Genomic DNA, 12,169 nt, shown 5'->3' with positions numbered 1-12,169 from the left:
CTTGGTAATGGACACTGCATCAATAAAAGCTTAACTTTTTATTAACTAGATTTAAAATTTTCAAACATTCCTTTTCCAAAAGCTCCCATCAACAAATGCAAAAGAAGAGAGATTCCTCTGAGTATAAAATGCTCAGAGGTTTACACTTCCCCTTTTCCACAAATCAGAAAGATAAAAGATTGAACGTTAGGACTTGTACCACGCAAGCCCCCTCTGAAGGGATTGAAAAGATTTTACTGTACTCTCTGAAAGTTAGTGATTAAATTTCAAAAAGAAAATAAAAGTGATAAATATTTCCCCTTGAGTTCAAAGACTCCAGCTAATTTTACCCTTTAACACTAAACTCCTGGTATTAAACTATAAATGTGGTACAGATTGAAACACCATTCACCAGCTGGATGCCTGAGGCTGCGGGGGGCCTGTACAGGATCTATCCTCAGCACACACAGCTCATCCTTCAGTTACGGCCTTGTGTCATAGTTAGTGATGTAGCTTATCAGCTCCTTGAGGGCAGCAGTTGTGCTTTATTCTTACTGACTTTTTAAACACGTACATCACTTCAGGTCTCTCTTCTACTGAAAGCCGTCTGTCTGATGACTTTAAAATGAATTGAAAATAAACCCCCGCTCCTTTCCACAGCCTGCAAGGTACTAGAATAATTTGGTCGTGCCAGTCTTTTGGTCTTACCTTTTACTGTTCTTCCCTTACTCTCTCGGCTCCCACCGACATGGCTTTCTTCCTCGTCCTCGTACACACCAAGCTTGCTCGATGCCAGTGTATACTGTTCCTTTTCTGTGTATACAGGAATGCTTTGCTCCGAGATCTGCAAATAATGATCCCTTCTCATTTTTAAGGTCTCAGATCAAATATTTCCTCTGAGAGGTCTTCAAAGCACACTCTATCATAGTCATCTTGTTTTTTTTTTTTCTTTTAGGACAATTTCCATTTATTTGCTGATGACTCTGATTAAATATACTTAAATATAGCAGAGATTAAAGAGTCTGTCAGTTAAAGCCATTTCTTACCAATAGCTAAAGCTGGTCTGTGAAGATGAACTTGAACATCATCTTCACTCTGAGGTGGCTCTGGTTGTGACTAAACACACTTCAAGCATAGAAGTTACAGAGTGCCAGGTGAAGCCTTTTCTTGCTAATAACTAAGGGTGGTCCGGGGAGACTAAAAAACACCTGGTAGTATTTTGTTTCTACAGCAATTCAGTCACTGAAGTTATCTTGTATATTTATTTTTTATTTGGTTATTGTCTATCTGGCTCTTCTGACATGTAGGCTCTATGAGAAGGGTACCTGGCACACAGAAGATATTCAATAAGTAGTCATTTATTGCTGCCCCCGGAGTGCCTTATACCATGGTGTCATAGGCAGAGAGGTCAAACTCAAAAGAGAGAAGACTGCCATCTAGTCAATAGTTAAGATTCCATAAGCTTGATGGCCACTGTTACATGGCTAATGGAAAGATAGGTTATTTAGTTATCTATGTTCTTAAGTATCACTGCCATTTTAAAAATGATGATAGAAAAATTTTATGCCGGACTTAAATAGTTCCTTTTACTGTTGGACGTATCAACAGTGTGTGGTAGAAAGAGCCCTGACTCGTTAGAAATAGCAAATAGGTTTATCTCATGCGGACCAATGTGAACTGAAAGAAAATAGCTGTCTGGAGTACTGAGGTAGAGGCAGTTCAAGAATAAATCCAAATTCACATCTGCTCTGCTGTTTGGGGAGTGACTGTGTCAGTGATGATGAGTTCCAAGGCTTTCCTATTCTGATGGACTGCCTTCTGTCACAAAAAAAAGCAAAGTGCTACAGACGTGAGCTCTGGGAAAGTGGTTTAATTGAATTATACAAATATCAAGGCTAACTAAATCCAAGACTTTTACTTTCTCCTTGGTGCAATAGTAAAGAAACCAACTTGCCTCCATCATGGTTAGCATGTGGCTTTGGACAGATCATAACCTCTCCATGCTTCAGCTCTCTCGACTCTAAACCGGCTCAAATAATTTCAACCTATATAAGTCATAAAGTGAACAAATAAAAAAATACCGAATCGAAACCTTCATAATTATGCTATATAAATGTATGATTCTTTGTGGAAATCTGAGAGCCTTCAGACTATATTGGCTTCCTGTGTACCCTGAATTTTCTAAGCCTTACCCTCTGGCAACTTTGGAGTGCTGCTATGTGGTCACTTATCACCCCTAGCAATCACCCATGTCCTTTTAAAGTAAGCTCTAAATTCCACATAAGACAAAGGCTCTCAAATGGCACTTGATAACCACCTAGGCAGTGGATCCTGAGCCTTACTTTGTAAATATCTTGCCTCATCTGGGAATTTGTTTTGGAATATGTCTTGAACTACAGATTGTTAGCTGGGAAGCCGGTAGATTTATTAGCTTAATTAATGCTGGGAAAGTAAACAATAGTTTCTCAGAGATTAATTTTTAGGCTCAAGACTCTTTTTGGGAAGGAGTCTTGTGTATTTTTCTGTTCCTAAGTTTGTATGCCTTTCATTTCCTGGCCAGAGTTGAGACTTCTTGCCAGTTTTTCATAAAATATTCAAAAGGAAAATGAGAAAGAAAGCACCAGGGAAACAGAAACACAGCAAAGGGTTAAGCAATTCTTTAAAAAGTCTTGGAGCCACAAGAGAGAGGGAAGCAGAAGAAGGCTGTGCTGACTGACAAGACATGGAAAATCACTGAACCATAATAGACCTCGCTTGTATTGACATGTGCTAACTGAAGTGAACAGCTGGGGCAAAGTTACCAAGCATCTTATTTTGGAGTCTGGCAGTGGACCGAATTCTATTTGCAAAGCAGACAGCTATGACAGGATTTTACAGGTCTAACACAGAGCAAAAATGCAGTCACTCAGCCCAGCGACTGAAGTATTGCAATGGGCCATTACTTCTGTTAGACACTCTGCTTTTATGGATGGACACCCACCGGCTCTCCTTTCATATCACAGCATTTGAGGTAGCATGAGCCTGCATTTGATTCCCTTCAGTGGAGTCAGGATTGTAATGGAGCGGCATGTTTATGCAGGTGATAGGCTACAGCTGCCGCTTTTCCCACACAACCTGAAAAACAACACAGAAAAGAATTTACATAGTCTTGCTACTTCTAAAAGCCAACATTAACTGAACACTTATTCTGCGTCAAACACTGTGCTAAATCTTTTTATAAAGCTTACCCGATTTAATCCCCACAGTAACCCTATGTGGTTGGTACTATTAATATCTCAATTTTGCAGGTGGAGACCGAGGCTTGGAGACATGAAGTCATTTGCCTCAAGGCAGTGTTAGAAGTGACAGAGCGAGAATTGCAACCCAAATGTGTCTGACACTCAAGCCCGGGCTCCTCCTTATGCAATCCCACTATCTCTTTATTTACACACCTCTAGTGTCATGTTCTAGATGTTGCACTCTCAGCCTCAGTGTTTAACATTATATCGTGTTCTCATTTGTCTCCCAGTGTTTTCCTATGATGTTGATGCAGCTCAAGAGGGTTTGTCAGCAGGTAGCTGGGTCATTTTGGATTTACAAGTGATTCTCTCTTATATGGGAAGTTTGCTTCATGGAGTTAGAAAACTAGTGGAAGCAGGAAAAGAGGGAAGGCTGATTTCCATTCTGTTTCCTTGGGAGGATAACAGGCTTGAGCACCTGAAGGAGAGGTGAGCTCCATGAGGGTTAGTTCCATGCTCCCACCATTTCTACCTGGAGCACTGATTATGGTAATTCTGGGGTTTTGAGAATGTGAATGGGAGAAAAAAAAACATTTTATTTTCATTCTTGCCTTACTGAAACACAGCATTCTGTTCAATTGTAGACATAGACAACAATACCTATGATTTTGTCACCAACAGAGTTCAAATACTTTCATACCACATTTCGGATGCTTAGATAGCATGGAATATCATTTATGCTGAATACTTCTTCGAAATTATGATAGCCACTGACCTAACATTATAGTTTGTTATTTAATATGTGTGATACTATATCTCGGTTTAAAATACTTTGACTATTATATTTAAATATAATTGCTTTCCTCTGAATTCTTATTATTTTTAATTTTAAAACACTTTATTCTAAGACGAGAGATCTATAGTTTTCACTAAAGGGATGCTTAGCACAAAAAAAAGTGAAGAACTCCTGCTCTTCCTCACTCATTTAGAAGTATTTTACATGTATTAATCATTTGATCTGTACTCTCACACTCTGAGGTGAGTACTAGACATTATTATTATCCCTCATTACAAAGAAGAGGAAACTGAGGTACTAGGATGTTAAGGAAGTTTTTTAAGGTGAGTTCAACATTTACTGAGTGCCCATTGTCTAGATTCTTTATTACTAGCTCAGCATCATTCTCTTCCATGTCTGTACTTCCTACATCCCATGGAAAAAGCTGGGGAATGATACATCTTCCCAAATGCCCAAAAAGGAGGAATCTAGAGGCCATCTTGCTAACAAGAAGTACCACGTGAGGTTCGGGAGGTGAATGAGAAAGAGAAGCCATTGTCTCCTCCGGCATCAACAGGCATGTGCACAGGATGTTGGCTGGCTTGAGGTTTGGGCATTCCAAAGCGATTCATCCACTCTGATACTGCTGGGAGCTTTGGCTGCTGTTTTTGTGAAATTTCTGTAGTTTCCTGATCTTAGGAAAGACAACAAAGTTTTCTCTGACCTTCCTTCCCAAGTCCTTCCAAAGATTCTGTAAATCAATGGGCTAAATTCCTTCTGGAGTGAAATACCCAGAGGGGTTTCGGTCCTGACTGAACTGTAGGTCTACTAGGGGCCAGGAAAACATGGGTTGATAGCAGGAGACAAAATAGTCTGTTAGTATTCTAATAGGAAATGGGGTAATTGAAGAGTGTTTAACAAAGGGACTATTTACAAAGGTATAAGAGAGTTTAAGAGAAACCAAGAAAGGTAACAAGTACCCCAGGCTAGCAGGAGCCGATAGCTCTTACCCAATCCCAGCCAGGAGCTGGTAGGGAAGGAGGCAGTTATAGGAGCCCAAAGAGGTGTAGCTGTAATTGCAAGAGATAGTCTTTCCCACAGGAGTGACCCTGGGGCAAGGAAGTAACCGGGACATAACACCTCAACATTTCTGTCTTCCAAGACCCTTATCTACAGCTAATGCCCATTGTATTAGCCAAATCTGACCTGAAGTTTGAGGGTGGGGAACACTGATTGCTTAGTGATCAATTTTCTGGGGCACAGAGTAGCATGGGGGAAAGGATAGAAAGGGGACTTGGAGGGAGAAGCAGAGAATATCCAGCAAAGTGACATCACTGTAGACATCACTGTAAGTAAACCTATTTTCATAGTTTAAGTTAAAGAAAAAGGAGAACTTAACTGATTATATCATAATATTATAAACAAACCTTTTTTTAGAGTGACCAACTCTTAGTAATATCTCAATTTGTCAGTACAGCAGTTATTAATTAGAAATGAAGAACTTGAAGATTTTGAAACATCCCATAAAACCGTGCTGATCAACACATACGGGCACTTTCCTTCTGATGAGTTCTCAACCCCACCCAAGTAGACACTGGAGACACACTGGCTAGGTCTGTGATCTGTAACAGGGAGCTGTACAAAGATATTCTCAAAGGATGTTTTAAACTCAAACATTCCATCACTCTATGTGTTCTAGGGCTGGTTACGCATAGCTTTAGGTGAATTTTTTTGTGGCAGCCAGTATCCAGCTACTCATATTTTCCTACAGGTGATCAACTGCTGTGTCTGGTGGCTCTCCTATTAGTGACTGAGGTCCAAAACATCTGGATTTTCTGAGTGCGACTGAATAGAACTAGACTAGAGGGGCATTGGAAATAGTGAGCCAGTTACTGTATTAAATGAAATTTATCTGTCTGTCTACCTATCTATTTATCTAATTTTTTCTTCTCTAATCAGGTTCCTGAATTTTCTTTGTATATTTCCACTGACTTTATCTAGTAAATAGCATGGGATTATAACATCTTGCTAGTTCTTTTTAAGAAGTCATTAGACACATTATAACTGACCCTAATCAATTTCTCCAGTACCAACCCATCCAGTTTCTCATTGTTTGCTTCCAAGATCCCTAGTTCTTATTTATACAATGAGGACAGGCAATTCACCAGGCATTCTGGTTTCACACACACATTTGGAAAATGAAGCCTCTATTCGTTGCAGATATACTCAAAATTCTCTAATCATAAATACCTTTGGAAACTAATGCAAACAGGAAAAGAATAAAAAGTCAGTCAGTTCTGTGATAGCTTTTTAACATTCAGTATCACATTTTCTTTATTGTTATCATAATTAAATCTTTGGCCCATTGGTCCCTTTGAAGACCTAATGAGAGTGATGGGAAGATATGAATAGTTGTAAAGCCATCTACTCTCTACCTCAGCTGTGTCTACCAAGAATTCAGAGGTCCTCCCAGGTCTGATGACATAATAAGAGGTTTCACGGGAGAAATTATATGTAGGAAAAAAAATCTAATCGTGCAGCCCTTAGTACATGCTGTTTTCTGTCTGTAGTGTTCTTCCCCAGGTCCCCAACCTCTTCTTATCCCTTAGGTCTCTGCTTAAAAGTCATTTCCTCACAAGGGCCAATCTTGACCACAATTTAAAGTAACCCCCAGGCACTGTCTACTCCTAACCTTGTTCTATCTTTTTATAACACTATTTTCTTGTGTGGCTGGGGATTTGAGTATTATTGTCAGTCTGCAGTAGAAAATACACTCCACAAGAGTAAACACCTCGCTTGACTTGTATCCCCAGAGCCTAGAATGGCAGCTGGCACAGTCAAATGGATGAATAAATGGCAAGGAAATCAAGTTAAGACAAAGTTTCAAGCTAAAACAGTGTTCTATTTGTTAATCCATGCTTTTAAAAAGATGAGTCTAAGCTCTTTTGAGAAGATACGCTAAATCCAAAGGGTATCTTAGTACATGTACATATCTCATTAAATCACGGGGCAAGCTACGTTCCCTGAGATACAGTGGCTATTTTGTGTGAGCTGGAAGAGCTCATGAGACACAGGATTTGGTGTTTGGGCCTCTCACTTCTTGTTGTATATCTCTAGACATCAAAAAAAAAAAAAAATCAAAACAGTTTTCTTTCTTCACTGGTTTTACATCTTTTCCTTCTCATCTGTACTGCAGACCTATTTAAATATATAGACGATTTTAAAATAAACTTATTAAAATAAACATTCTCAAATGTCTTTAAAATCCCATATTCTTCATTTATTTTCCCCTAAATCATACATTAAGTTTCTTATGTATTTGATTTCATTTCTCCCTTTTCTTTCCATTCCTTAGTAATTATTTTGACTCTTTGGTAAATATCCTAATTATAAAAATGCAGCACTGACATGACGTAAGCAGGAAGGACAAGGAAGAGAGGAGATGCTACAAAGGATGAAAATGTGAGTGAACACACACCTATAGTCTATCCAAATACGAAGTGAATAGTCCTGAGCACTCTACTGGCTTAGCAATTGTTAAAAGCCAAAATTCAAGAAACTTAGACTTGAAGTCTAAATCTACCAACATAAGCTGTACAAATTACTTAATTTTGTTGTGCCTCAGACAACTCATTGTCAAATGGCAATAATAACAATATCTAGCAAGGCTGTTGTAAAGATTAAGTATTAAGTGAAGCTCTTTAACACAGAGATTGGTATATATGGAATATCTTCAAATCTGAAAACAGCCATAATGTAGTAATAAGTACTTGGACTCCCATTCAGAAAATGTGGGTTTGAGTCCTAACTTCACCAATTCCTAGCTGTACGATCTTGGAAAAACATTTAAATTTAGTCTCCTCATCTATACAATGTTACCATACTAATCTTAGTGAAAATGAATCTTTGTTTAGGGAAATACCTTATAAAGGGCCACTTAGTTATGGCTAAAAGGTTGAGTTTAGATTGGAAAGAACTTGTGAAAAAAACAGGAGAGACTGTTTCAGGATTTGTTTTCTCTTGAGATGGAGGTAGTTTCCAATCCAAGTTGGTGAAAATAAAGACTATTTTAACAGAAATTGCTCACAGTTCTGCAATGCAAATGCGCTCTGCCTTCCTACCTTTGGCTATACATGCAAAGGTCTTGATAAACTTTTTTTGTATTTGTATGTGTAAATGCAGACGTGGAGTCTAATTCTATGTCTGAGTTTTCTAGCCAGGAACAGCACTGTGGGAAAATGAGGCGACACTTAAACAGAAGAAACTGAGCACAAGTAAGATCTCAGAGGCAAAGCAGACCATGAAAACTTGAGCTCTTTGAGGGTTCAAAGAAATAGTGAGAAAGACTCTGAACCGGGTTAAGATGGAATGAGGGTTGGAGTCAATCTCTCTAGATATTCAAGAACTCAGTGACATCCACAGAGTTCTCTAGCTTATGTTTGTACTTTAGGCTGGATCTGATTTGTTCATTATCCAGTGGGGCCTATCATGATCCCCACAATACCTCGTGTTTAGAAATAAAACAAAGATTAAGAAACATGCTAAAGGGCACACAAGTAGAAATGAAAAATACTTGGTTTGAATGCAGCTTTGTCTAGTTCTAGAACCTATATTCTTAAATCCAAAACTGCTGGCTTTACTTCCAGCCGCTGCCCCTAAATTCCTAGTTTTAAATTTTCCTCTTTATAAGATATGATCCAGCGTGGGAAGCCAAAGTCATAGGAGATCATAGTTAATATAATAACATCTGAAAATGTGGAACCAGTGTATCTAGATGATATATTTGGCATCTTTGAATTTAAATAAAAAAGATTATTTCCAAAGAATCTCATCTTGGCACACACACACAAAGGTTAATATCAAAGCTTTCTTCCAACATAAAGGGATGAAGAGTTTAACCTTTGCTCACGGCTAGCATTATGGGTATGTGACCTGTGTAGTTGCATAATCACCAGCACTCAGAAGCACCCATATTTGTTTAATGCTCTGCTGTTACTGTCTTGGGATTCTTAACAATTTAATCTTTAAATTTGTGTTCTATAAGAGAAGACCAATGAGAATGTAGCGTACTTGAGATCAGAGAAGATAAATACAATATGCGTGTCCACCACTCATCTTGCACTGGGCCCTGCAAATTATGTAGTGGCTTCTGCTTGCTCCCCAAATGGAAGATAGGCTTTAAAGACATATATAACTAGCAACTAACCATTCTTCTATCTATCTACCTTATTGATTAAAATGGTTTTCTCCTAATTAGGAACCAGTTAGCCTTCTTTTACCAGAAATTGATTTGCTGTGGTTAATTAAATATAATACAAGGTCATGTAGCCTGTATTCCAAAGGTTCTTTCAAACATGAATATCTTTGGCTCAGAGATAATGTCCTAATTTTTAATATTTGATGCAATTCAACTTCATAAATTTTGATGGTTTCAGATTCTAAAGCTTTTGAAAAAGAAAAAAGAAATAGAATGATATATGCATGACCCTCAGGCCAGTGGATACTTGTATAGAATAACTAGCCCTTGGGACTTCAAGGATGGCAATGGCTAAGACTACAGGAATGCCTGGCTAGTGATGACTATGCTTTGCTCTCTGGCCATGTGATTCCTTTCTAGTGCTTGTATCAACACTTGTACTTTGTCTTCAAGTGAAGGTTTAATGAGCTGAATTGGACTGGGTATTTAAGAGCACAGTTCTTAATTTCTAGTATCTGCAATTAAGAATGATAATCACTTAAAAGGAGATAAAGCTAAGCTCAAAAACTGAACATATGTAGATGTTTGGGCTACAGGGAATCAATCTTCCCATTAAAATGCTAATAAATGCAGAATATCCTCATCCTTAATTAATTGGTTAACTAAACAGAAAGGCTAGGGTGAAATACAAGCATGATTATTTAACATGGAAAATCAAGAATGCTGGATGAATAACAATTACATAATTAACAAATAATAAAGAACATTTGAGTTTCAATTAATCCTTATTGGCAGCTTAGTAACATCCACCAGAACCTGTTTCATTTCATTGCAAACTGGGCCTTCCAAGTTTAAACAATTTTAACACTTGGTCTCTAATATAAATCTACTCATTAAAAATGTTCAGGATTAGCATGATACATTTAACTACAAGAGCAAGACCAATTAAGAAACTAATTTGGTCAAGTAAAGATGTATTATTCTCTTTGTTCGAATACATATTTAAAAAAAAAACATTTTCGGGGGGGTAGCCTTTTATTTTGATATAATTGTAGATTCATCTGCAGTTATAAAAAAATTAAAGGATTCTATTGCTTGAATTGAGTATGTTACTTTGTAAAAACAGTTATTCTACTCATAAGTTATAAGGAAAAAGATGGATGCAGCAGAATGTTGGAGAGGTCAGAGAACTGGCAAAAGTAGGCAAGATGCTTGATAATGAGACTCCTGGTTCTCCAGAAAAACAGGACCAATAATATGTATACACACACACACACACACACACACACACACACACACGTATATACATGCACACACACACACATATATGTGTGTGTGTGTGTGGATATGTGTGTATGTGTGTGTATATATTCACATACACACACACAGAATAGGAGATATTTATTTTAAGAAATTGGCAGGCATGATTGTGGGGGCTGATAAGTTTGAAGTTTGCAGGGCAGGCCACTAGGCTGGAGAGTCAGGGAAAAGTTGATGTTGTAGCTTGAATCCAAAGGCAACCTGGGGGCAGAATTCCCTCTTCCTTGAGGGACTTCAGTCTTTTCTCTAAGGTCTACAACTAATTGGATAAGGCCCAACCACATTATGGAGGATAATCTGTTTTACTCAAAGTCTACTGGTCTAAATGTTAATCACAGGTAAAAAATACCTTCACAACAACATCCAGACTAGTGTTTGACCAAAAACTGGGTACCATGTCCTAGACAAGTTGACACATCATAGAGATCTAAGGGTGTAGGAATTAAATTCCAAACCCCTGGGATTCTGATGTAATTGGCCTAGGATCAGACTGGGCATCAAAATGTCTAAGCCATCATCCCCAATTACCTTCTCCAACTTTTTCTCCAATTCAACACCTACCAAAGATTCTAAAAGACATCAAAATTTAAAAACCAAGAACAAAAAGTCTGGAGATGATTCCAAAATTTATTTTCCTAAAATTAGGAAAGGGAGAAGGAAAGGTAATTTTAGTCAAAGCAGAGAATTTGGGGGCAAAATCAAACCCTGAAATTGAAAACAAACAAGAAAACAAACAAAAATATGTCCTACCTAAGCAAGGTCTCCAAATCCATTGCTTTTTAAATAATCTTCCTAGATCTATCTGGATTTTAAATTTTACTGTGCCTCAATACCTGAAAATAAGTTGTCTCTGTCCATCACATAGAGAATTAATTACTAGTTTTTAATGAAATTGAACTTTCAAAGTGTCATTTGGTTAATTCCATACTATGGTGATTGAAAAGAGACCGCATGACCGGTGTGCTGGTTCTCCAGGAGCCTGGGGAACCAGGTGGTGGTGGCAGCGAATGTTGCAGAAGCAACTGTGGAAGGCAACGCTGTGACCAGAGTGGGTTCTGTAGAACACCAGCCCTGGAAGAGCTGCACTTTGAAGGGGTTTCTTGACCAAAAATGTTTGGGGACATGGAACATTATAGCCCCCACCCCTGAAGATTCATAATTTATTTTTGCTTAATCATCTTCAAAAAATCTTGCTGTAAAGAAACCTGTTTGATGTGCTTAATCCAGCATTTCTCAAATCCAGTGTGCATCATCGTTTTCCCCCATGCAATGCATATTCCCATCTCAAGAAGCACAATTTAGAAAATACATTTAAATAAAGGCCAACAACAACAGTCTATATAATCAAGAAAAATAACATCATGATTTGGGTTGCATTTAATGAACTGAAAAACACAGTTATGGTTAGATGCCTCCTTAGAGCAGGCCGGGAACATTCTCAACTTTCTGAGTCATTGAGCCAAATTCCTAGGGCTGAGGCTACTGCTGCTCACCTTGTCCCCAGCCTTAAAATTATACCACATTTGTGGATGACTCCACAAACCAGTAGATAAGTTGTTGGCTGCCTTTGCTAAAGCAGAAATGGTTTCTTTACTAAAATTGCCACTGGAAAAATGTTAAGACAATAACAATTATTAAGCCACATCCAAAACACCTAAGTGGGACTAATTTAAATGTCTT

The 12,169-nt window shown here is 38.1% G+C and overlaps 1 long non-coding RNA gene across 1 annotated transcript in view; it reads right to left on the bottom strand.

Annotated features, from left to right (window-relative positions):
• Positions 1-722: 722 nt before the first annotated feature.
• LOC107500863 overlaps positions 723-12,169 on the bottom strand; it is a 165,710-nt gene continuing 154,263 nt past the window's right edge. Inside the window, exons 4-5 of the long non-coding RNA XR_001594605.2 lie at positions 2,960-3,093; positions 723-823 (exon numbers count right to left, since the gene is read on the bottom strand). This is a non-coding gene — a long non-coding RNA (uncharacterized LOC107500863). The remainder of the gene's footprint in view (positions 824-2,959; positions 3,094-12,169) is intronic.

The sequence above is a fragment of the Rousettus aegyptiacus genome, unplaced genomic scaffold, assembly GCF_014176215.1.
Source record: "Rousettus aegyptiacus isolate mRouAeg1 unplaced genomic scaffold, mRouAeg1.p scaffold_m13_p_7, whole genome shotgun sequence".
Taxonomy (NCBI): Eukaryota; Metazoa; Chordata; class Mammalia; order Chiroptera; family Pteropodidae; genus Rousettus; species Rousettus aegyptiacus.
Note: the sequence above shows the minus strand (reverse complement) of the source record. Positions and strands in the feature narration are given on the sequence as shown.